We start from the raw sequence: 24,850 nt of genomic DNA on the forward strand, positions 1-24,850 counted from the left end.
AACGCAGAGATACATTCAAATATAAGACAAATATATTCATAACAAGCTCTAAAACTGATCCAGTGAGAAATCATTCATATCTATGGTCAGTTTACTGTCTTTGAGATTTGCTGTAACACAAATCACTAATTATTAAGCAAATGCATGAAGATGCGGTGTCGTTATTGAAGGTTAAACAGTTATATTTATTATTAGTGGAATTGTTACCCACATTAATCTGATTTAAATTGGGATGAGTGACTGATGATGAGATATTGACATCTTTAATCGACACAGAGTGCTCATGTTAAAGAGAGTAAAGCTAAAAGTGCTCATGATTGCTCAAACAGTCTCTATCACTCAACACAACATCTGATTGTCACAACTCATGATCGTGTATCATGTATTTGTTTTAATTTGTTTTTAAACCTGTTAGCAGCCTCTATATCCTCTTTCTGTTCACTGTGCAACGAGTCCAAATAACTACCGTAACGACTCTAGAAAATGGGCAAATTAATATTCATACACATGTAATTCTTACACATTTAAAAAAAACAAATCGGCATATTCATCTCAATTACATCATGTTGTGAATGCTTAGAATTGCCAACAACTCGCCCTCCATAGGCCATTCTGTCATGCTTCAAGGGCTGAGAATGCACTCATTCATTAGAGGAGCAGTGTATGTGTGATTGCCTGCATGCTGAAAAAAAGATCGGCCCTAAATCTAGGCACGATCGGCCGATTGCCGACCACGGATTTAAGACGAATATCGGCCGATTCGATCGAGACATCTCTAGCTGGTACATTTATTGTATACAAGAAAGTTCATAAACAAATTCATCAAAGAACATATATAAATTAAATAAGACAATTCAATACTTTAACTTCTCAATACTCAATTCAGGGTTAATATAAGGAAAACAACTAAAAGAAAAAGAAAATGTCCAACAATCCTCCTGGTTCTTCTATATATAATAACTGAGTGTTAAGTGAATGTATAATACTAAGACTTTTGTCTACTACCCAGGTAGTGTGTGTATGGAAATGGAAGCTTAGCTGAAGATGAACAATCCTTCCATGCAATTAGGTCCAGGGATTAATTTCAGAAATATATCTTTTCTTTATCAATCACTGGGTCTGACTCGACATTCGTCGTGAGTATATAGTAGATCATCTCACATGGTGAAATAAGGTAAAAAAAACATAATATATTAACATCTCTCAATTTCACATTGGTCTGTTATACAATAAACTCCATACAAGTATCCAGATAATCTATTACATATTGCAAAAACACATATCTATTCCATTGTTCGCAGATTTATACACATGTTAGCTTAGCCATTTAACACTAGTACTCACAAATATACATATCAAAGATATGATTCAAATCTGAATTCAACATACAGATTAATCCTTGGCATTTGAAAATACTATTATTAAAATACAGATATGAACCACTTTATACATATCAGATACATTATGTATTAAAATGAACAAGGGTTAAATCTATTTTTTCCCCATTTCCATTTGTAACACGTGGCAATGATATACAAAGATACTTCCAAATAAATTTTCTATTCTCACTTCCTCTTATCTCTGATCAATAGGTTCTGCATCTTTATTAACCAACTCACTTGAAGGCTCATCAACATTTGCAACCGCATTGACCTTGACAGGTAAGTTGTTCACATTGTCCTTAAGGTATTTTTCAGGTAAATTACTCTCATCCAAGATATCCTTAATTACTTAGCTCCTTCATTTCCAGAAGGTTCAAATGGCCTAGCATTTAGATTCAACACAGTACCACCAGTATCCTCATTCACACATTTTCTGTAAATAGTTATGGTAGGATATGGTCTGTCATGTGTGGTTTCAGGAAAATAATAGTCCACCTCTGAATCAGTCATAGACTGATTTTTCTCTAGGACAAGAGACTTTCTCCTTCCTCTCCACTTTGTCACCTTCATCAGTGGGAATGGTGGAATTTAAGAATACACAGGGCAGAAGCAAATTTCTATGAAGTGTTCTTTCAGGACCATTCATCGTAAGAGTCTCCACTACATAAACAGGAGATTCATTTATCTTACCTCTTATGCCCACATTCTTGACTAGAACATGATTGCCAACATGCAAGGTAGATTCTCTCACTCTCAAATTATACCTTTGTTTGTTACGATGAGCTGTCTTCTTACTGTGCTCCACAGCAATCTGATAACTTTCTCGCAAACTCTCCTGTAGTTTTTTAACATACTCCGTGTGTGTAATTTTCTTCGATCCTTCTGGTTTAATACCAAAAGTCACATCTATGGGAAGGCTGGGTTGTCTCCCAAACATCAACTGATATAGAGAAAAAACAGGCATATCATTGTTTGTGCAGTTATAGGCATGTACCATCGCTTGAACATGGTCAAGCCATCTCATTTTATCTTCTTCTTGGAGAGTTCCAAACATCTGAAGAAGAGACCGATTAAAAGGTTCCACAGGATTTCCACACATATGGTAAGGAGTTGTTCGAGTTTTCTTTATCCCTAACAAGAGACAAAGCTCCGTAATCACAGCAGACTCAAAATCACGACCTTGGTCACTGTGCAACCAATCTGGAATTCCATAATGCACAAAGAAATCACTCCACAGAGCTTTAGCAACTATTTTTGCTTTTTGATCAACCATAGGAACTGTCACTGCATATTTATTAAAATGGTTCATGATTACCAGAATGTTTTTCGTACCTCGAACATAAGGTTCTAGAGAGAGGTAATCAATACAGACTAGTTCCAAAGGCAAACTGGTTTCTATATTAATCAAGGGAAATGCTTTTTCAGCCTTAGCTTTCTCCTTTTGACACATCTCTCACAGGTGTTCACTTTTTACTCTATATCCAAGAACATCCTTGGCCAATAAAACTGTATACGGACCAGATCTAAAGTCCATTCTCTTCCCATATGACCTAATGAATCATGCAGGGCTTCCAATGCGATTTCACTGTTTTCTGAGGAAGAACAAGTTGGTAACACATTTGTTCTCCATTCATACACTTTCGATACAGTATCCTGTCAATGATTATGAGTTGACCCATCACTCGAAGCATCAACTGAACTTCTCGGGATAAGAGACTCGATAAGAGAGTCTTTTGCCAGTTGTAAAAAGATAAATTATTCTACTTATTGTGGGGTCTTTCAACTGCTAAGTAATCAAATCTTGAGATGACATACTGGGAAGAGTACACGACCCAGGGACTAAATCTGCTTGCAAGAACTCTGAAGAATTGCCTAATTTGCTACTTTGGAATGTTTGACCATAAATACTGATGCAATTCCAGCAGTTTAAGTGAGTTCATACAATCAATGTTTCTAGCAAAGAGCTTTTACTGCCTCATTAGAAAATGAGGTTACATCCCCTTATTTCATCAGAAAGAAATTAATTGACAGATATGATCATCCTCAGCCTTACATCTGAAATACTTTTCCAAAGAATGGTGTGGTCTCCGAGAACGACCATCGGCAACTTGATTTTTTCTTTCCCGCTCGATACTGAAGACTGAAATTAAAATTCGATAAGGCCACAAGCCATCGATGTCCAGCTGTGTCGAGCTTGGCTGTAGTCAATATATATGTCAGCAGGTTATTGTCTGTTACAACAACAAACTCCCTTCCATACAAACAGTCATAGAATTTGTCAGTGATTTCACACTTCAAAGCTAAGAATTCCAACTTATGGGTGGGATAGCGTTTTTCACATTTAGACAACCCTCTGCTGGCAAATGCAATCCCCCTCAGATGGCCATCTTGCTATTGATACAAGGCAGCACCTAGGCTTTGTAGACTGGCATCTGAGTGTAAATTTGCAAACCCCAACACTGGGGTAGTGGAAAGGTTTTAATTTAATGTCTGGAAAGCAATGTCACACTCTGGTGTCCATCTACGCCAAAGGGCTTCTTAAAATCATAATTAGAGATGGGTTTGAACTCTTTTTTTTCTTTTCGGGGTGGACAGTAACCAGTCATCAGGGCATTTAAGGGCTTAGTGGGTTTAGGCCACATGGTAAGTGCTGTGATTTTATCAGTATCAGCCTCTACACCGTTTTCTGAAACGACATGTCCAAGGTATTTAACAGATTTCATGAAGAAAATAAATATTTCTGGGGACAATTTTAGACCAAACTCTTTAAGTTGGTTCAAAATATTAATAAGACATTCCTCATGTATCTCCAGGCTACTTGAGAAAATAATCAAATCATCAAGGAAAAAAAGAACTTCCTTCAAATGTAAACTACCTATACATTTCTCCATGACACGATGAAAGGTGCTTGGTGCATTCGTCACACCCTGTGGAATCCTGTTAAACTTCCACAATCTCATGGGTGTTAAAAATGCTGTTTTATATTTGTCCACCTCTTCAACCTCGACTTGCTAATACTATGATTTAAAATCCATAACAGAAAACCATTTGGATCCAGTTAGAGCAGAAAACGTCTCTTCAATATTTGGCTATGAATAAGCATCTTTTATTGTTTGGTTATTCAACTTTCAGAGCCTAATAGAACAATTTAAATAAAACAACAACTTTAGGTGAAGAAAATGGACTTTCTGATTCATGGATTATATTTGCATCCTTAAGTTCTTGAAGATTAAATCTAACAGCTTCATAATCAGAGGGATGAATTGGCCTTGCTCTTTGATTAAAAGGTTGAGTCAGAGAGACAAATATTGTGCTTAACTGCTGTGGTATGTCCATAATAAAATGTTCTGCTATTCTGTTTCTCCATTCATCAGGTATAGGTGAATCAGTGAAATCAAAAGTGATTGCATCATCATGACTGGTAGAACACACAGCATTACAGCTAGTCACAGTAGAGAGAGGTACAATATTTAGCTTTTTCTCCTCAACAGAGGTATTCTTCAATGAAGACAGATGGAACATAAAGTTCAGCTAAGCAACATTTTCTTGGAAGTGTATTTTCATAAAGAGTTTCATTCTGAAGCAGAATGGGAACTTTGAATGAGGTTCTTCTTGGACTTGTGAACATGTAACAGCAAAAAAGCAGACCACCAGGTAGACCAGATTGATAACACAGCTCTACCATAAAGGGTACGTTTCTTGTTGTGGAGACACCTCTCACGTATTCATCGAGAACTATCTTTTGACTGGTAGGTATTTTGATATTCTGGTTCCCTTTCAATTTAACTTGGCCCACTCTACCATTTTCTGGACTAAAGGTGAGTATGGACATCTTCCATTAAGAAAAGAATGGTCAATACTACTCTTAACACAATATTTTAACTGAATATCCAGGGTTTTAGTACCAGTAAGTACTGGAACTTCCAGATTGAATTTGTAGTCCCGAATAATAAGTGCTAATGTGGTAACAGTTTAAGCTTTACCAACAACATCTTTAGGGAAATGCATGTTCACTTCAATATTGCCCAAATACGGCACTGTCTGCTCTCCAGCTCCTTCAACCTCAATGAGATTGTCCAAGGAAAATGGTGGACAGAATGACAAATAAGTGACATAAGAAGACTTCGATACAGTTGTCACCTGTGATCCTGAATCAAGAAAGGAGATACAGGAGTTTCCTTAAATGTCAATTTCAGTAATGCATCTCGGACATATAATACCTGGAATTGACTCACTTTCATTGTCAGAAATTCTGGAATGAACTTGACTCTTTATTCTTCCTTCATTAAATCTTTTGGAACTTTCCTTTCTACAAAGGCCCATAGTACGTCCCACTACTTAAACCCAGCCCAGTTTAACAGTATGTCAGTTATCTTTATCCAATCATCTTGTTTGACTTTAAGCTCCTTGTAATTTTGGTTTACTAGAGATGTATTAATGAAACCTTCACATAGTCTAGCTATGTGACCATCTTCTCCACATTTAAAGTAAAACCTTGTTTTGGATGGTTTATCTGTTAATTGTTGCACATGTATATCTGCTTTAGCTGGCATAACTTTTGGGCTTTCCAGTCACTTGGGCTCACATCCTTCCTTTTTAGGGGGGTTTGGAAAACTTTAACTGCATTTTCACATCAGCTACTTGCTTTCTTAATGATTCAGTTTCAGACAGACAAGCTTGCGGCATGCCAGGGTTGCCATAAACAGGAACATCAATAGTCATTTATGTGTGAGTCATAACTTTATGTTTTAAACTGCCTAGGTGTCGCTGCATTCTGTCTAATTTTGAAGCTTGCTCATCTTTTTCAGTTCTAAGCAGTAACAACAGCTCAGCGAAATCAGGTGGTGTCTTTATTTTAGTCTCCCTAAGTTTCGGTTACCCACGTGCAATAATTTTGTTGTGCTAAGCATTAAGACATGTCAACCTTTTGTTTTTATTAACTATGTATATCTATGTATATTTGACATGAATGCTGATGCAAAAGCAGCCGCGGAATTGGCAGCCCTCATGTGAAGCTCTCCTCTTATGAAGACCTACTTGTGTAAAGCCCATCGGATCTACCTGTGTGAGTCCACCGAGCAAGGACACTGAAAAGACACCACTCACCATAGTACTTAAATATCTCTTTTTACTATTTTCCTTATACATTCCCATATGTCTATTCCATGCATAGCATGTGTTTTACATGATGCAGATGCAGATGCAGCACACGTGGCAACCCACACAACCTATGGCCACTTTGCAGATTAGAACCTGCTTCACTCTCATTTTCGATTGGACTCTGAAACAGCCAGTCAGCTGTGAACAAAGCTAACTTCATTCCAGCCTTCAACACACAGTCAGCCCTCAGCATCCTCGCACTGACAGAAATGTGGATATGCCCAGATTATACAGCAACACCCTCTGCCCTCTCCAACAACAACTCCTCTTTCACCCCTCAACATACCAGTAGGGGTGGGGGGGGAACAGGTTTGCTCATTCTAAACAACTGGACATACTCACTATGTAACAACACATCATTTGAATTCCATGCTATCACTATAATGCAACCCACAAAAATTCATGTCACATGTCAGGTCATCTGGCTAACTTACTTGAGTAGCTGGATGTCCTGCTATCCTCATTTCCCAAAGATTGCTGGCCACTTGTGGTTATGGGGGATTTTTACATGCATCTAGACAAGCTCCAGGCCACCGAACTTCATACTCTTTTGGCCTCATTTGACTTGGAAAGCCTATGCACTTCTGCAACTCACAGATCGGGCAACCAGCTGGACCTCATATTTACACATAACTGTAGCACCACCAAAATGTTCATGTTACTTCTTTACATGTCTCTGATAGCTAGTCTGTTCAATTCAATATGACTCTCCCATCTAAAGTAAAACAGACTCCTCCTTTGGTTTCCTTTTGCCATAAACTTCTCTTTCACCCTCCTGCCTTTCAACTGCTGTTTCTACCTCTATCCCCGCTCAATGTTTATTTTCTACTCTTGATGTAACCACTGCTACATACACTCTATGCTCTACTTTAACAACCTGTCTAGACAAGATCTGTCCTCTCTCCTCTCCTCTTGGCCAACACATATGACACCACCCAACACCTGGCTCTCTGATGTTCTTCGTGAACAAGAGACTGACCTCCCTTGTTCACGGAGAAAATGGTGGAAATCTAAAGAGCCAGCAGATCTGAGTAAGTATCAGTCCCTGCAACATAAGTTTATCAACACCAAAGAGACACACATCTTATTTAGGACATTTAACCACCTCCTGTATCCAGCTCTTCTATCTCCATCTTCTCTCCCCAGACTAAACTCCTCTCCAACCCTCTCACCACCTGCCCCTTTTACCCTATTCCTTCCCACCTTCTCCAAGCAATCTCTCTGTCCATCCCACATGCTCACACACATAATTAACACATCTCTACATAAAGGCACTTTTCCTACCACATTTAAGCAGGCTAGAGTATCTCCACTGCTTAAAGACCAGTCTCTCTCATCTCATTCATGGTGAAATCACTCGAAAGGGTAGTTTTCAATTAGATATCTGATTATCTCTCACAGAACCAGCTACTGGATGACAATTAGTCAGGCTTCAATAGTGGACATTCCACCGAGACTGCCCTGCTGTATGTCACTGAGGCAGATGAGAGCCGGATCCATGTCATTTGTCCTTACTCTACTAGAACTATCTGCAGCCTTTGACACAGTCAACCATCAAATCATCCTGTCCAAACTCTCTACTCTGGGTATCACAGGAAATGTGTTTAGCTGGTTCAAGTCTTATCTCTCAGGTAAGTCTTTCAAGGTAGCCTGTCCTTGAAAAGGTGTCCAAGTCACATCATCTACTTACTGGGGTACCTCAGGGCTCAGTGCTTGAACAACTTCTCTTCTCTATATGCACAACATCACTGGGACCCATCGTTCATGCACATGGGTTCTCTTATCACTTCTATGCCAATAACACAAAACTCTACTTGTCTTTCCAGCCGATTGACCCCCACGGACACTGCTCAAATCTTGACCTGTTTGGCAGACATCTCAGCCTGGATGAAGGAACACCACCTGCAACTGAAACTGTCAAAGAATGAGCTCCTTATCTTTCCAGCCAACTCTGCTTTTGAGCATAACATCACCATACAGCTGGGTTCATCTACAATAATGCCTTCCAAAATGGTCAGAAATCTAATAGTAACCAACTAAATTTCACAGACAATATTTTAAAGACAGCACAATCATCTAGATTTGCAATCGACAACATCAGGAAAATAAGCTGGCATACAGAACAGTCACTGCGTCTGCTCCAGTGTTGCTTAAATCTTTCGTGCACAGCTATGTTTCCACCAGAATCCTGAGGATGGCTAATGAGTGCCGCCTTGTTGTACCAACACAAAGAGGCACCAAATCACTTTCCCGTACTTTCGGCTTCACTGTACCTCATTGGTGGAATGACCTTTCCAACTCCATTCAAGACTCACTCTATGTTTCAACAGCTAAAAAAATGTTTTCTAAGCTTTTTTTAGCTAAGGCCTTCACCTAACTCTGAACACTTCTGATGTTCTGGAAATCAACATCATCAGATCCATGAAAAGTGAAAGTCACAAGAGATATTTGACTTCAAAATAGTGACATGAATAATATCATAAAAGGTACATATTTGTCTATTATTTGTCATTATTTTGTACTGCATCAAGGCTTTTTATGATACTAAATAGTTTAGAAATTAATAGTTAATTTGTGTTTGCAGTGGCTCTGGAGCCATTACTAGTTTGACCATCTTCATACAGATAAAACACAACACTCCTATTCATGTGAGTTTTAAGATGTGGAGAGATACATATTTCTTTGTCAGAGTAATTTTAATTCCTGCTTTAGCTACTGGGGGCAGTAGTTCACATTTCTGTAAGCACTGACAGAGTTTATCTAAAGAACTTTCAACCTCCTTTTGCAGAATTTACTGGGAGATCAGTCTGCTTTTAACATTTTATATTGATTTAGATGAAGCATTGCGTTAGTTTAGGCAGGTCCTCATGTCAAGCTTGCAATCAGCTGATGCTCAACTGATCAGGACATCTATAAATACAATTCAGATACTTATTAAAGTGGTTCTATTCAAGTCCTCCATTTATTTAATTGCCTTGGTTGCCTTTCCATTGCATGGATGCAAGCTGCACTGAACACCCTCCTCCATCATCAGCTACACCTCTTGTATGACAGAGTGACAGGGCAGAGGGCGGGGCTGGGTCGTGATTTTACACACCCGGTCCCTTATCAGGCTAATTAAGCCTCTGAGAGGGATAAGGGTTGACTGCGGATGGTGGTGCGAGAGAGAGAGAGAGGGAGATAAACTTTTAATTGGATACTTTCTTACTCTTACTCAAGTAATTATTTATATTAGTACTTTTTACTTCTACTTGATAATTGTTTTTTAAAGTAATTGTACCACTTCTGCTTAGCACTACAGTTAATTGCCAGTCTGGAATCTTCAATGTATCATTGCTCTTTATGCTTGATTTACAAACTTATTACTGTATATTTTAAGCTCTATCATGTGTCCATTTTATTCTCAATTATGCAAACAAAAAGTTGCACCATGTTGCACTGTCAGAATTGTTTTTTTTTTTAATTGTTCAATGTTGTATTATAAATCTACTGGATTTATTCTGTTACCCCTGGCGGTATTATTTGATGCCCTTCCTGCTCTCTCCATGCATGGCTGCATTGATGGGTGGAGCGTTTGCCCAGAACAGAACAATACCACCAACAGATATCTACAATTGTCTGTAAGTCAATAAAAGTATTTAAGTATTCAAGTTAAGTATTCATTTGACACAATTGGTCCTGACTGAATTGTATTTCAGAACCATAAGGCATCAGCTCCAGAGTTTTGTCTGAAGAATAAAAGTAATTGACTGGCAAGGATAATCTTCCTTCCTTAAACCCCTCTGATGGAGCTTATTTTCCTCACAGTTCCCTTATCTCTGGCTTAAATTAATAAATGAGGGTGGGCCTTGAGTTAATAAATTGCAGAGAAATCGCCAATGACCACTTCATCTGTATCATATACAGTACTTTAAATGGGTCATGTCATGCATTTTTCAAGTTCACTTATAACGGTTAGTAAAGGTTTTTGCACAAAAACAGTCATAATATATTAATACGTTACCTTTTTCAACCCTTGTCTCTGGCTCACTGTCTAAAACACACAGTTTTCTGTTCTGTCCCCTTTAAGACTTGTACACACCCACCGTGTTATGATTGTCTAACATCTTTGAAGCCCAAACACCCCCTGCTCACACTTGTTTACCTCTTTTTTTTAGAATAAAAGAAAGAAAATGAGAAAGCGATTTACAAAATCCCCTGAAAATGTCATGGTTATTCTTATAACCTCTGTTCCCTGATGGAGGGAACGAGACATTGTGTCGATTGTAGTGACACAAGGGGTATTTCTTGAGAGCCTCGCGTACCTCTGAATTTGAGAAAAGGCCAATGAAAAATAGGCAGATAGAATTTGCATGTCCGCCCCGGACATACGGGTATAAAGGGAAGCAGACGTGTGTCTGTCAGTCAGGACACTCCTTTTGCACTGAGGAGTCGAGAGTAAGGTTTGGCCGTTTACAGTGGTAGGTCTAGTGTCGTGGCAAGGGGGACGTTGTGTCGATTGTAGTGACACAAGCGGTCCCATTTAAAAATGGCATGCACTAAACCGTGTTACGTGAACTGTTGACACAGGTGCAAGCAAGCTACTGCGTGCTAGAAGCAACTGCATTGGTCACACGTAACACTCCCCACCGCCCTAAAAAAGTGTCATATTCGGTTCTTAGGTTCCCAGCACCCCCCTCAGGGGGAACAAGAGACATGACTATCATGGGAGCAGCTGGCCAGCCACGGCCTTTGTTTCTCGTCAAAGAGCATAAAGCGGCTGGGGATATCTTAACGCTATAAAACGCGTCGGGGTAGGCGTTCTTTTCCGTTCCTATTCTTTCAGGGGGAAAAGACTCTGCGGAAACCACATCTTGCCCAGGCTGGGGGGAGGTAACATGTGGCCAAAACATCACATGGGTTGTCAAGCCACACGTGGAAGTGGCGCAGTGGTAGGTCCTAACTTGTAAGGGAGGAACTCTACAAACACAACGACCGGGGCAGAGAGACTGCCCAAGGGAGACGCGGGTCCGCCAACAGGGGGACTGTACCACGGAAAATACATCACAGGGAGTTGCCTGAAAAGGGAAATTAGGCCTGTGGAGCCCACCCCAGTACAGAGCACTTTCTCCGCTGAATTCGCTGGCCAGAGGGCTAGGGAGAAGTCATCCAGGGAGCCAAGTTAGTGAGATCTCTTGGGATTAGAGTGCACATGTTCGCCTCAGTGGAGGCACTGAGTATAAGCAGTACAGCCGGTCAGTTGTTCCGTGTTACCGAGTTCTACTGGCTCAGACCTGATAAAACATGGGATGAGACTGACTCAACACTGAGATTATAGAATATCACAAAGGTATTGGGTGTTGCCCAGCCCGCTGCTCTGCAGATGTCTGCTAGGGGGGTGCCGTTGGCCAGTGCCCACGAGGATGCCACACTTCTCGTTTAGTGTGCTTGAACCCGCAAGGGGGTGGGCACGTCCTGGGGCTGGTAGGCCAAGAGGTGATGTCAACGACCCAGTGGGCTAACCTCTGTTTGGAGACAGCGTTCCTTCACCAAAGCAGACAAAGAGCTGCTCAGAACATCTAAATCTCTGTGTGCGGTCCAAATAGATATGCAAAGCACGTACCGGACACAGCAAAGAAAAGTCTGAGTCTGTCTCTTGGCGGGGCAGCGCTTGTAGGTTCACGACCTGGTCCAGGAAGGGGGTCATAGGGACTTTGGGCAAGTAGCCTGGTCGCGGTCTTAGGATGACTTGAGTATCTGCCGGACTGAAATCCAGGCAAGTGTCGCTGACAGAGAACGTTTGCAGGTCCCCAACCCTCTTGATGGAAGCTAGCGCTAGCAGGAGGGCTGTCTTCAAGGAGAGAACCTTGAGCTCTACTGAGTCAAGCAGCTCGAAGGGGGTTCTCTGAAGGCCCAAGAGGACCACTGAGAGATCCCAGGAGGGGAACAGGCTTGGCCGAGGAGGATTCAGTCTCCGGGCACCTCTAAGGAACCTGATAATCAGGGCGTGGCTAAGAGCGGCACTATGAACCCAAGGTACCAATCGTCAAGCTGTGAAGGTTGTGGGGAGGATGGAGGGTTCCAGTCCAACCCGATGCTCACGGCAGCCTGGGAAAGCATGTCGGCCATCTGCGCATCAGCCTCAGACTGGGTGGGCTGACCCGAAGGTGGCAGCCCAGTCAAGTCTTATGCGTCAGACGCCTGGATGCTCTCTGATGCAGTGGCATCATCATCATTCCAACTCAGGGGCCTAATCAGATTTGGCCGTTTTAAAGATGACCATCAGATTTGGAGATATAGAGACTGCATCCAGGAACTACACAGAGGTGGAAGGGCATCTTTAAAAAGACGCGTCCTGAAAAGGATGTTCAATGCCTTTTTAGATTGAAAAATACTCTCTTTTAGAGGGGAAAATGCTTGTCTTTTAGACGGTATGCACTCTTTACAGAAGCGCTGTCGAAGCACTCTGGGGTGTAAACTGCATAACAGTGTGCAGAGAAGGAGAAAGCCACTGGAAATGCACCATAGATCCAACAGCAATGCTCTCGTAGAGGTGAGTAGAGCAGTAGTGAAACTCAGCTTGCTGCTGCTCAACCGCTCGGCGCATATCCGCTTCCCTTTATACCCGTATGTCCAGGGGTGGGACATGCAAATTCTGTGGTATGTGAGGCTCTCAAGAAAGACCCCTTGTTTCACTACAATCGACACAACGTCGAGTGAGTGATAGAAGGGGTTCACTCAAGCAATCCTTAAAAGACAGTAATGTTCCAATGTATGTGAAGCACGCAATCAAACTACTACATTTGTTCCGACTGATATAACATTTGAACTGAACAATGTCTGCAAACTGTTGCTCCTGAGTACTTATATTATTAGGCATACAAGATTTGTTGATGCAATAATGCTATCTAAAGCTGAGAACAGTGAAAATAGTCTAGGCTAACACAAGCTGCGAATGTAAAGGTTTAATAAATCTGTATCCAGCTGTAATGGACGGACATCCCGGGTGTATCCAGCTGTAATGGACGGACATCCCGGGTACGCATCAATGGGAAATACACTGGAGTCATGTGGATTACTTTTATGCTGCCATTATATGCTTTTTGAACCTTCACATTTCTGGCCACCATTCACCTGCATTGCATGGACCTATAGAGCTGAGATATCCTTCTAAATATTTTCATTTGTTTTCAGCAAAATAAAAAAGTCATACACATTTTGGATGGCATGAGGGTGAGCAAATGATGAGAGAATTTTCATTTTTGGGTGAAATATCCATTTAAAACAAGAGCTAAAATAAAGTAATGCGAGACTATTAAAATCAGTATGAAGTAATGATCTGTAAATAGGTCTGTTAATGTATTTATGTAATTCAATATGAAGCATACTTTTTATGAAAATTACTTACAATGTGATTAATAATACTATGAATATTTATTCCAATTTGTTGATAAACATTGTGGTTTTTAGCAAATTTAAATAACAGTAGTGATTGTGTTATCTTTTATTCATATTCATTAAAATTCAGAGCACATAATGATTTCATGAAGTGAACATACTGTACATGCTCTTTTTTACAATTTGTCCAGTGTTCACTTTTGAAAATCAATTTGTGGAATCACACATGAAGTCAATTCCTCTAAGTGCACTGAAATTGTGAAATGTTATTAACTGGTTAATAAAAGGTCAAAAGTGATATTAAAAATGGAAAAAAGTCAAAGCATGCAGGCACCACTGAATAAGTTGAAGAGAATTTAATTACTTAAAGCAAACAAACAAGTGGGTCCCACTCAACTCATTTATGGGATGTAATGAGTTTCCAGGCATGCTTTATGGAGCTATTTATCAAAGCACAGCGAGCTGGCATGACACAACAACTTTGTTACTGTCATCATACCAGCCACTCCACAGATTTATGATATTAGTCTTCTGTGTTTCTCTCACTCTCTCATTGATTGTGCAGATTTGGGTTCCAGTTATTTAACTTGACTTAAATAACTTTAACTTTTCCAAAAATGAAAACACTATCATAATTTATTCACTACATATAGCTCTAATCCAGTATGACTTTCTTTCTTCTGTGGACAGGGAGGGATTATGACTTGCAAAGGCCCTGGGGCCAATTATCTCCAAGGGCCAAGGGGGTTGTTTGAAGAGGGGGTATTAAGGCATTTCAACGACATTAATCCATGCGCGGTATTGACGCCAGCAAGCGCGATAGATTAAAGCCACTCGAGGAAAAATTAAGAACTGGTGCGCACGTTTTAAACCCTCACGCGCATTATTGACATTTGCGGACAGTAGTTCATTGCCGCACGAGACATCATGACATCTCCTGCGAGCGCAATACAATATCTCACACGCGTGGACATGCCTGACAGCACACGCAAGACAATTCTCCTGCTTTATCTAATCTCATCTATTAATTTTGCTCGCTCAAACCCTTTTATTTTTGGCAGTCATGGGGTGGACTTTGCTCTTTTGATTGAAAACTAAAATGTAATTGGTTACTTACCTTTTTGGAAGTCTGTTTTTCTATTATAATTGTTTTTGTTTTGTTAATCCTTGTATGAACATCAACAGAAAGGCAGTCATACTGAGAGTATAATTAAATTGACACATTACATTCTCCAAAACACATATAACAATAAATTACAAAAAATAAGTAAATAAGTAAAATAAACAAAAATAAAAATAAAGTAGGGGAGTAGGAGATTTTTACATTACAAACCAATACTTCAACAAAGAATACACATATTTTGCTTTGGGAATTTTCATCCCACTCAATGTCTCTAAATACATTGAAAATCCCTCTTTAAAAGCAAGTAATCGGGGAGGAATTTTGAAAAATGTACATTTGTGTATGTAAAATTTCAATAAAAGCAATACATTTTAATAACATGATACATTTTTATCCTTAATTAATAAACCAAATGTAACAATTTCCCATGAAATTATCAGTCTCGCAGGTATTTGTTGTTGCATCCAGCTAAATGCATCCTTATAGAAATAATACAACAAATTACATTGATAAAACAAGTGTTCAGCTCTTTCTATCTCTGACTTGTATATTTGACACAGATTTGAGTCCCCAACATTAAATCTTATTCTTAAAAATTCTTTAGTTGGATAAATATGATTCATAATTTTAAAGTGTACCTCTTTACATTAAGGGGCAATGGGACTGAAAAGAAATTGGTTCTAAATGGATTTGGGAATAGAGTGGTGGTGGTGTAGTGGTCTAAAGCACATAACTGGTAATCTAGTAATCAGAAGGTTGCTGGTTCGATCCCCACAGCCACTAACATTGTGTCCTTGAGCAAGGCACTTAACTTATGCTCCGGGGGGATTGTCCCTGTAATAAGGGCTCTGTAAGTCGCTTTGGATAAAAGCATCTGCCAAATGCATAAATGTAAATGTAAATTCACTCCTTTCTTCTCCAAATGATGAAAAATGTAAGATCTCTTTACAGGACATTTTGTTATGTTGCAGACTTATTCTAAAATGCTTTAAATTATTTATTTTTTCACATCAATCTACACTCCATAATAACAAAGATAAAACTGAAATAACATAAGTATTCAGACCCTTACCTCAGTTGAAGCACCTTTGGCAGCGATTACAGCCTCAAGTCTTTTTGGGTGAGCTTTGCACACCTGGATTTGGGAATTTTCTGCCATTCTTCTCAGCAGATCCTCACAAACTCTGTCAGGTTGGATGGGGACCATCAGTGGGCAGCCATTTTCAGGTCTCTTCAGAGAATTGGGTTCAAGTCCGGGCTCTGGCTGGGCCACTCCAGGACATCCATAGAGATGTCCCTAAGCCACTATTACATTGTCTTGGCTGTGGTCATTGTCCTGTTGGAAGGTGAACCTTCAGCCCTGTCTGAGGTCCTGAGCATTCTGGACCAGGTTTTTATTAAGGATATCCCTGTATTTTGCTGCGTTCAGCTTTCCTTCAACTCTGACCAGTCCTCCAGTCCCTTCCATTGAAAAACACCCCCACAGCATGATGCTACCACCACCATGCTTCACCATTGGGATGTTATTCATCAGGTGATGAACAGTGCCTGGTTTCCTCCAGACATGATGCTTGGAATTGAGGCCAAACAGTTCAATCTTCATTTCATCAGACAGAGAATCTTGTTTCTCACAGTCTGAGAGTCATTTAGGTGCTTTTTTATGTGTCTTGCACTGAGGAGGCTTCCGTCTGGCCACTCTGCCATAAAGCCCAGATCGGTGGAATGTTGCAGTGATGGTTGTCCTTCTGCAAGTTTCTCCCATCTCCACACATGATCTCTGGAGCTCACCCAGAGTCACCATCGAGTTCTTGGTCACCACTCTTACCAAGGCTCTTCTCCCCGATTGCTCAGTTTGGCTGGGTGGCCAGCTCTGGGAAGAGTCCTGGTTGTTCTAAACTTCTTCCATTTAAGAATTGAATTAAGGGGGCCACTGTGCTCTTTCTTTTTAGCATTCCCCAGATTTGTGCCTCAACACAATCCTGTCTCTGAGCTCTGCATGCAGTTCCTTTGACCTCATAGCTTGGTTTTTACTCTGATATACATTTTTAGGTGTGTGCCTTTCCAAATCATGTCCAATCAATTGAATTTACCACAGGTGGACTCCAATCAAATTGTAGAAACATCTCAAAGATGATCCAGAGAAATGGGATGCACCTGAGCTAAATTTCAAGTGTCACAGCAAAGGGTCTGAATACTTAAATCAATGTGATATTTTGTCAAATGTGATACAGGCTACCACAACAAAATAACATAAAACAAAGTCACTGGTTAAATTAAATTGGTTAAGAACATCAAACAATATCTAAATGTATTTAAATAGATTTATTTCAATTTTGGTTAAAAAGAACCCTTGTGCTCACTCGTCTCCCCCGCACTTACACACGCTCACACACACGCACACACTGAGACTCGAGTCACAACCAACAAATAGAGCCATGCCCCCGCGACTTGATCAATACAACAATTTCTATTTAAAACTCAAAATGTTAATATTTCAATATATTTCAGCCTCACAGAGCTGTAGTGGAAAGCACCGTGCTACCCCTGTCCCCAGTTTCGCTACACACACACACACACACACACAGACATTATACACGTAATGCACACTTAAGGCCCAAACATACTCCTGAGAGAAAAACAGAGTCGTCATGTCAGCACAATCCTGCATCTTAGTGGGGATGAAAAAAAGTTGTTTTATAACGGGAATATGGCAATTTTGAAGCGATGTTACTTCTGACGAGAGCTGCAACAAAAAAGGTAATCCCAGAAGCGATCTCTCTCATTTTCTGAGTTTCTATCTTTCGATCCCTTAAATAAAAACTCACACACATATGCACAAATGCACTACCATATTGCTCCAGTAAGTCCTTGAGTAAAGCAGTGCAAGCCTCCATTGCTAGTTCTAACATGATGTTTTCGAATTAGCAACAAAGGCTTGAGCTGTATTAATGTAAGTCACTGAATCTGTGGTGGAAGAAATTATTTCCACTCACAAGAGCATTTTAGGATGAAAACCAGAAAATGTCTTATCTCCCTGAACGATGTCCTAAGGTGTGGTAACCATGGTATAAGTGGAATAATTGACTCTGGCCCATTGAATTGTTGAAAACGAATGCACACCCGAGGTGCATCAGTCACTCCAAGGTGCAATGGTGACCGCAATAGCACCTCGGGGTGCATTATATTTAAACAATTCAAAGGTCTGTCATCAATTATTCCTTACGTAATGCATTTCTCCTACCTGTTTGTGTCCAAATACACAGCCTTCAGAGAGCAGCTCACATTTTTCACATCTCTTGAACGCATCCATGAACTCATGGCAGACAAATGCTAATATTCATCACATCATAGCATATTCAATACATCCGCAGGAGACGTGTTGTTCTGTGCATGGCAAGTTTTCACGGTTAATCCAAAGAGACAAACTTTAATACTTAAATTAACAGTGATATCTTCGAGTTGTTACCGCAGTTCGGATCCATATAATATGATGTGAACACATACTGGCGCGTACAGAGGGAGGAAACAAACTCTGTTTTGGTCCAAGCAATCGAACCAAGGGTGAAAGCACCCTAAATCACTGGAGTCTTATGGATTACTTTTATGCTGACTTTATGTGCTTTATGGAGCTTCAAAGGCCTGATCACCATTCACTTGCATTGTATGGACATACAGAGCTGAGATATTCTTCTAAAAATCTTTGTTTGTGCTCAGTAGAAGAAAGTCTCACACATCTGGAAGTGTGAGTAAACGAGGGAATTCTAATTTTTGGGTGAACTAAACTTTTAACTTGAAACACCATCTAAAAAAATTATGTGTTTATGACTTGACACAACCAAAGTGAGATGCTCAAAGCATCCATCTGATGCATGTGTGCAGAGACACATCCATATAAGAGAAAAGCCCTTATAATAAGTCTACCTCAGACAGACTGAAATATTCAAATGCAAAATTGATTGCCCTGGACTGTAGGCCAATGAGATGCATATTATTAATATTATGAAAATCAACAATAATGCCTTCTAAAACCAATATTTGTATTGTCTTATCAATGCTTGCTTATCTGCCACAATAATTATATATATATATATATATATATATATATATATATATATATATATATATATATATAGCTCTGTGTATATTTATATATGTGATTAATTGGCATATCATGTACTTGATTTGATTAAAATGTTTAATTGATTGCCAGCACTAATAGTTATATTACACAAAGTAAACTACAAGATTTTTGGCACAACTCTGTTGTATATTAGAACAGCTCTTAATTTTCAAAGCATTTTCAGCAAAGTACTTCAGTATGCATTACCTGAAATAAACTGCAAAATTAGGCAAACTCAATCAGTATTTTAATTAAGCATGAATTATTAATATATGCAACCCACATGAGTCCTTAGTAAATGAAAGCATAAAAGTGTGTTTATGTGTATGAATCAACTGCTGGCGGAATTTAATTCAACTGCACACAATTTCATCCACACACACACGTGATTTGCTTTCAGGTGCACTCCAAGAATTACATCTCACAGTCCATGTGAAAGAAACAAAACATTTTAAATGTTCATCTGCAGAAAGTGAAAAGGTTATCTGCCTTCCACTCCTCTATTCAAAAGTTGGTCATGAAGGTCAGTTCAAATTAATTTTAATCCAACACTCAAAAGTTCAACTACTGTAAGTATGTCTAGCCAGTAAGCCGGTCTAAAATTGCACCCAGTGTTACCCTGGCAACATCTTTGGCAAATTTCAGAGGTATTTAAACAAATTTCACTGTAATTAAACTTATCTGAAAGAGAAAAACACTTGTTGTTCTTTTGTTGCTCTTCTTCTAAGTGTGGTTTATCTTTTGATTTAGTCTCTTTGATGGGAAATTGATGATGACATTAAAAACATGGAGAAAAATGCTTTATAGGGCTAACATAAAATCAGTTTGTTTTATTGTGCTATTTTCAGTTGAGACTTGCTAATGTTTTTAAAATTAGTAATACATTTATTTAACAAATAAATTAAATGATTCCTCATGCTATTTCCAAAATTATGTGCTGTAATGATTTTTAAATTTTTCTGCTCAGTGATCCTTTGAAAATATCTTTTTAATATATCACACAATATAATTAATGTTATAAATATTATATTTCTGTGAATACATTAATATTTTCCATAAAAGTATGGCTTTAAAAGAAAAGGCATACATTTTTATCACAATAATTAAAAAGTTATATTTTCTCTAAGACACTATTTTATTATCTAATAAAACATAAACCCAAATTCCATCTACAGGGTGAAGTAAAACATTTTGTAAGTGACTGTGGCTATACATTTATTATTAAAGATGATATATCGCAGTCCTGATGGGATTGGTTTTGGTATCAGACATATTTAGATTAGGGCTCTGTGCATGCAAGAAACTTCCACCAGATACTTTGTGAACTAGTCAGACATAAAATTTGTTTTAAAGGTGCACTCAGTAATTGTGTTTTTGTTGTCTTGGACTTGGACACTGACACCTAGGGGAATGGAAGCAGCATCATTTAAAAATTAATTTTCATTTACCAATGCCATTTTAGAAATTCAGTGTTCACAGTCAGCCATTATTAAATTGAATCAGTAAATGTAAGTGTCAGAGATTACTGAGATTAAGCAAGTAGTTTTGGGCTGGTCATGTGATTCTAAAATGGCAGCCCCCATGAGGAGACCCTCTCCTTGTAGATTAAAGCTTTTATAATATTAATGATATGACTGGAGTGCTTAACTCAAGTGAGTGGTTATAATTTTATACACATGTTTCAAAAATACTATTAATTTCTTTAGGAGTAAAACTTTTTTAATGAGAAAAAAAATTACAGAGTGCATCTTTAATGTCAGTTCCATACGATGTCCCCAGACATGGGACAGGAATCCTAAACTTTTCATGCAAGTGAATAACCTCACAGGATTTGTTCACACAGTCAGTGTTCAGGATTAACTAGCATACACTGTATATATCAGTATAAACAAATAACCTAACCAAGTCCAATTATCTTGGAAATAAATTAAGCCATTCAACTATATATGGCACAAACTGATAGGTACTATGACTTGTTATCTGTTAGCCAATCAGCTCGTATGGCATAGGCGTATTGATTCTCTGACTTGTTATCAGGTAGCAAAGCATCTTGCGTCTCTCTCCTTGTGTTTTATTTAAATAGCTCAATTTGCAGTTAAACTGGTTTCACTGTAGCGTGCTGTTAGAGTTTTTCTCTAAAACGTAATTTGCTTAGGTGGTTTGCTGGGGGTTTCTTCTATCAGCTTGTATGGTAAGGTCTGCTTTGGCCATGACACATAGAAACATATCTTAATAAGGTAAGCCTTAGCCAAATCTGACTAGCATTTTAGGCCATTAGATTAAATAAATCCACTCATTTTAGTTTAAATCACTCCTTAAAGGTGGGGTATGTGATTTGCAAAACGGCCGGCAGATTTTGAAAATACACAACTCATAAGGTCCTACCTTCTCTCCTCCAACGCTGGCCCTGACTCCACCCATTCGAAAAACATGGACGCGCAATCATGCACGAGCGAAAACTCAGATGCGCGAGAGCGAGCCAGGCTAGCATAGGTTGGAGTTTCTGCATGACGTCACCATTTACCTGCTAAGACCGTCAACATGGCACAACATTCAGCGGTAAGTTGCACCAGATATTATTAACATTCAACAGTCACATAAATCATTAGTATTGTTAGAAAATTGATGTTTTTGAAATGTAAATATATTGGACGTCCTGGTTGTCACCGAAGTTTATGGCTAAATATAGGGCTGACCGATATAACGTTATCAGATGAGATTGTTATGCGCATCTCGTCAGTAAAGCACATAACATAAAGTGCATTCATTGATTAGTAAATCGCCATCAGTTGCTTTCAGATGGAGCGGCGTATACTACACAGAGCCGTAGTTCACTAACAAGCTGGGCCGTGATAATGAAGGGTAAATTGCCCAGCTTGTCAGTGATGAACTACAGCTCTGTGTAGTAAATGCCGCTCCATCTGAAAGCAGCTGATGGCGATTTCCAACTAATCAAGGAAACGACTTTACTGACGAGATGGCCATAAAAATCCAGCAAATATATGAAATTGGAAAAATTTGAATATCGTGCAGAAGATCATGTATTTCATTTTTTTTTGCACGATATTCGATATTCTAATTTTTCGAGTTTCACATGTATATCACCCAGCCCTATCTAAATAGCATAGTCTCTCAAAATTAGCTAAATGGCCTTAGTCTGGTCATCAATGCTTTGGCTAATACTAGGTAAGCATAGTTTACTACTCTCTGGCTTTTCTTGTTCAACAATTGTGATTTTTGAGAGATTACATTGTGTGTACTATTCACACCCTACCCTTTTGTTGACTTATTATGTTTATTTACTTATGTATTCTGTTTCACTTCAGAGCTTGCAGGTAGAGACCACAAGTTCAGAGCCATTACTCGATCAGAGTCGTGGAAGAGGACGGGATAGAGGCAGAGGACGTGGCAGTGGACAGAGCAGAGGACGTGGCAGTGGACAGAGCAGAGGACAGAGCAGAGGACGTGGCAGTGGACAGAGCAGAGGACGTGGCAGTGGACAGAGCAGAGGACAGAGCAGAGGACGTGGCAGTGGACAGAGCAGAGGACGTGGCAGTGGACAGAGCAGAGGACGTGGCAGGGGCTTGATGATCGACCTGACTCAAGAGGATATTGACAGAGTTGCACAGCTTCAAATCCAGCGACACACACTTGAACGGGTATTTAAAACAGTTTTAATTCAGTTTATTAAAACATTAAAAATTATAATGAACAATGAATGGCTTCCAACTAACAGCAACATTTATTTTATTCTTTTCAGGCCAGAATTCAACAGTTAAATTTGGAACAGTCACATGAGTTGCTGGAGCAGTACCTAAATAGGGAACCGAGCATGATGTTCGACTTAGACCGCATCATCTCAGGAACACCTTCAGCTGACAGACCCATTTCGCCAACCCCAGAGCAACACACTTGGTGTGTTTGCATCCACTGCCGGGATATGCCAACAGACGCAGAACGAAAATGCTGTGGGCAGACCCCAGACAACTGCACATCCTTGCTGCCACACATGGACCTGTTTGTCCTGCAGGAAGGTGTCCTGCGCTTGGCCAGACGTATATGGAATGATGTCCGGGCTGAGGAAGATGCTGCTGAACCTGGGGAAGCCAATAAACAATTTCGATATGCAGCCTACAGACAGTATGTAGTTTGGCAACACGGCGCCTTGGGAGAAGGACGAAGGGTGGTCATTCCCAGCTGTTGTGTCTGGAGGGTTCGGGACAAATACCCAGACCCTTTTAATCAATACAGAGGCTTCCTCCCTAGCAGGGTGTAGTGAGTAGTATACCTCACAACTCTTTTCTGTTAGATAGTTCTATGATCACTGTTACTGTTGTTACTGTTTGTAAATTTTACAGAAGTGTTTACCATGCAAGTAAATTATTGTTTCTGAACATAATTTGTGCCTTGTTTTTACTAAAAAATTAACAACTGAATTAAAAAAAATATATTTTATTTCAATTTCACCATGGCAAAAGCCTAACATAACAATCATCATACACAAAATACGGGGGTCATTTCTCTCAGGTTTTGAAGACCGGTGAAGTGTGGGTGCTGTGGTGTTTAGTCGTTCAGTAATTTATTTTTCACGAAGCTACCATGCTCTACCAAGAAACAGAAAAAGAAACCAAATTACAAATGTATAGGTAAACAATTTATGACAATTCAATTAGATACATCAGGTAAAAGGTACATAGTGAACAGTCAGTGCATGATCAGGAACTAATATAATACGGGGAAAAAGTCTACATAAATGCATGTGCAGAATTGAGTTTTGAGGTTGACTTACCGACGGGGGCCTGGCTCCAGGCTAGCTCTGATCTGCCGGGGCCTGTGCTGTAAACACAGAACACACCACAATTCCAATAATTGTACCCTTGAATATATATATATATATATAAAAAAAAAACATGTCTTGTCCCTTTCCAAGAGTATTAAAGTGAACTGATATCAGCAGCATTGAGAAAATGTAAATGTCAAATAAACAGCTACTATTCAAAACTTCAATGCCATTGAAGAAACTAACCTAAGCCTCTGCTCACTTGCTTCTGCAAGAGTTCCTCAACACTTGGGGCAGGGATACCAGATAGGACTCCCAGCCTGCGTGGATCTTCTGGTCTTGAGGGTCTGGACTGTGCCAACCCCCTCTGAGCAGTCAGCCTTCGGTGCAGGATTGTGCTCTGTAATGCAGGAATGTAGCTGTAGTCCTTGTCCACTTTAATTGTGTACAGCTGCCACGTCCTCGTCCTCTTATTAAACAGCTTGCCAAACCTGAAAACAGGGAGATGGGACTCAGAGAAAGGTTTGTGTATAACAAAGTGATTACACCTGGTGTACACACTAAGCCAAATGAAGGAAGCATCATGAAATATTTCCAAAAATTACAGTTATCATATCGACTCTTGTACATAGAATTGTACATACTGTATTGAGCCGTCTTTTTTCCTCTTGGCGGGTCTGTCAAGATGGTGATTGTAATCCAGGCCAGCCAACAATGTCCGAGCTTTATACGCTTGTGGTGAGAAGCTGTGGCGCTTGCTAGCGTACATAATAATGTGGTTGTGGAATGACTCCAAATCTGCTGTTGATCTGAGGGCGAAAAATAAAGCAGAAGTAGGGTTTAGATGTAATGCCACCAAAGCTAATTTAATCAAAAGAACAGATTTCCATACACATAGAGAAATGGTG

At 39.5% G+C, this 24,850-nt stretch overlaps 1 long non-coding RNA gene across 1 annotated transcript; it reads right to left on the bottom strand.

Moving 5' to 3' along the window:
- Window positions 1-23,670: 23,670 nt before the first annotated feature.
- LOC127661347 (uncharacterized) lies at window positions 23,671-24,332 on the bottom strand. Its single transcript, XR_007972752.1, has 3 exons — window positions 24,189-24,332; window positions 23,952-23,998; window positions 23,671-23,766 (listed from the first exon to the last, which is right to left on the bottom strand). It is a non-coding gene; the product is annotated as an uncharacterized LOC127661347 (long non-coding RNA).
- Between the last annotated feature and the right edge of the window lie 518 nt (window positions 24,333-24,850).

The sequence above is a fragment of the Xyrauchen texanus genome, chromosome 21 (genome assembly GCF_025860055.1).
Source record: "Xyrauchen texanus isolate HMW12.3.18 chromosome 21, RBS_HiC_50CHRs, whole genome shotgun sequence".
Lineage (NCBI taxonomy): Eukaryota > Metazoa > Chordata > Actinopteri > Cypriniformes > Catostomidae > Xyrauchen > Xyrauchen texanus.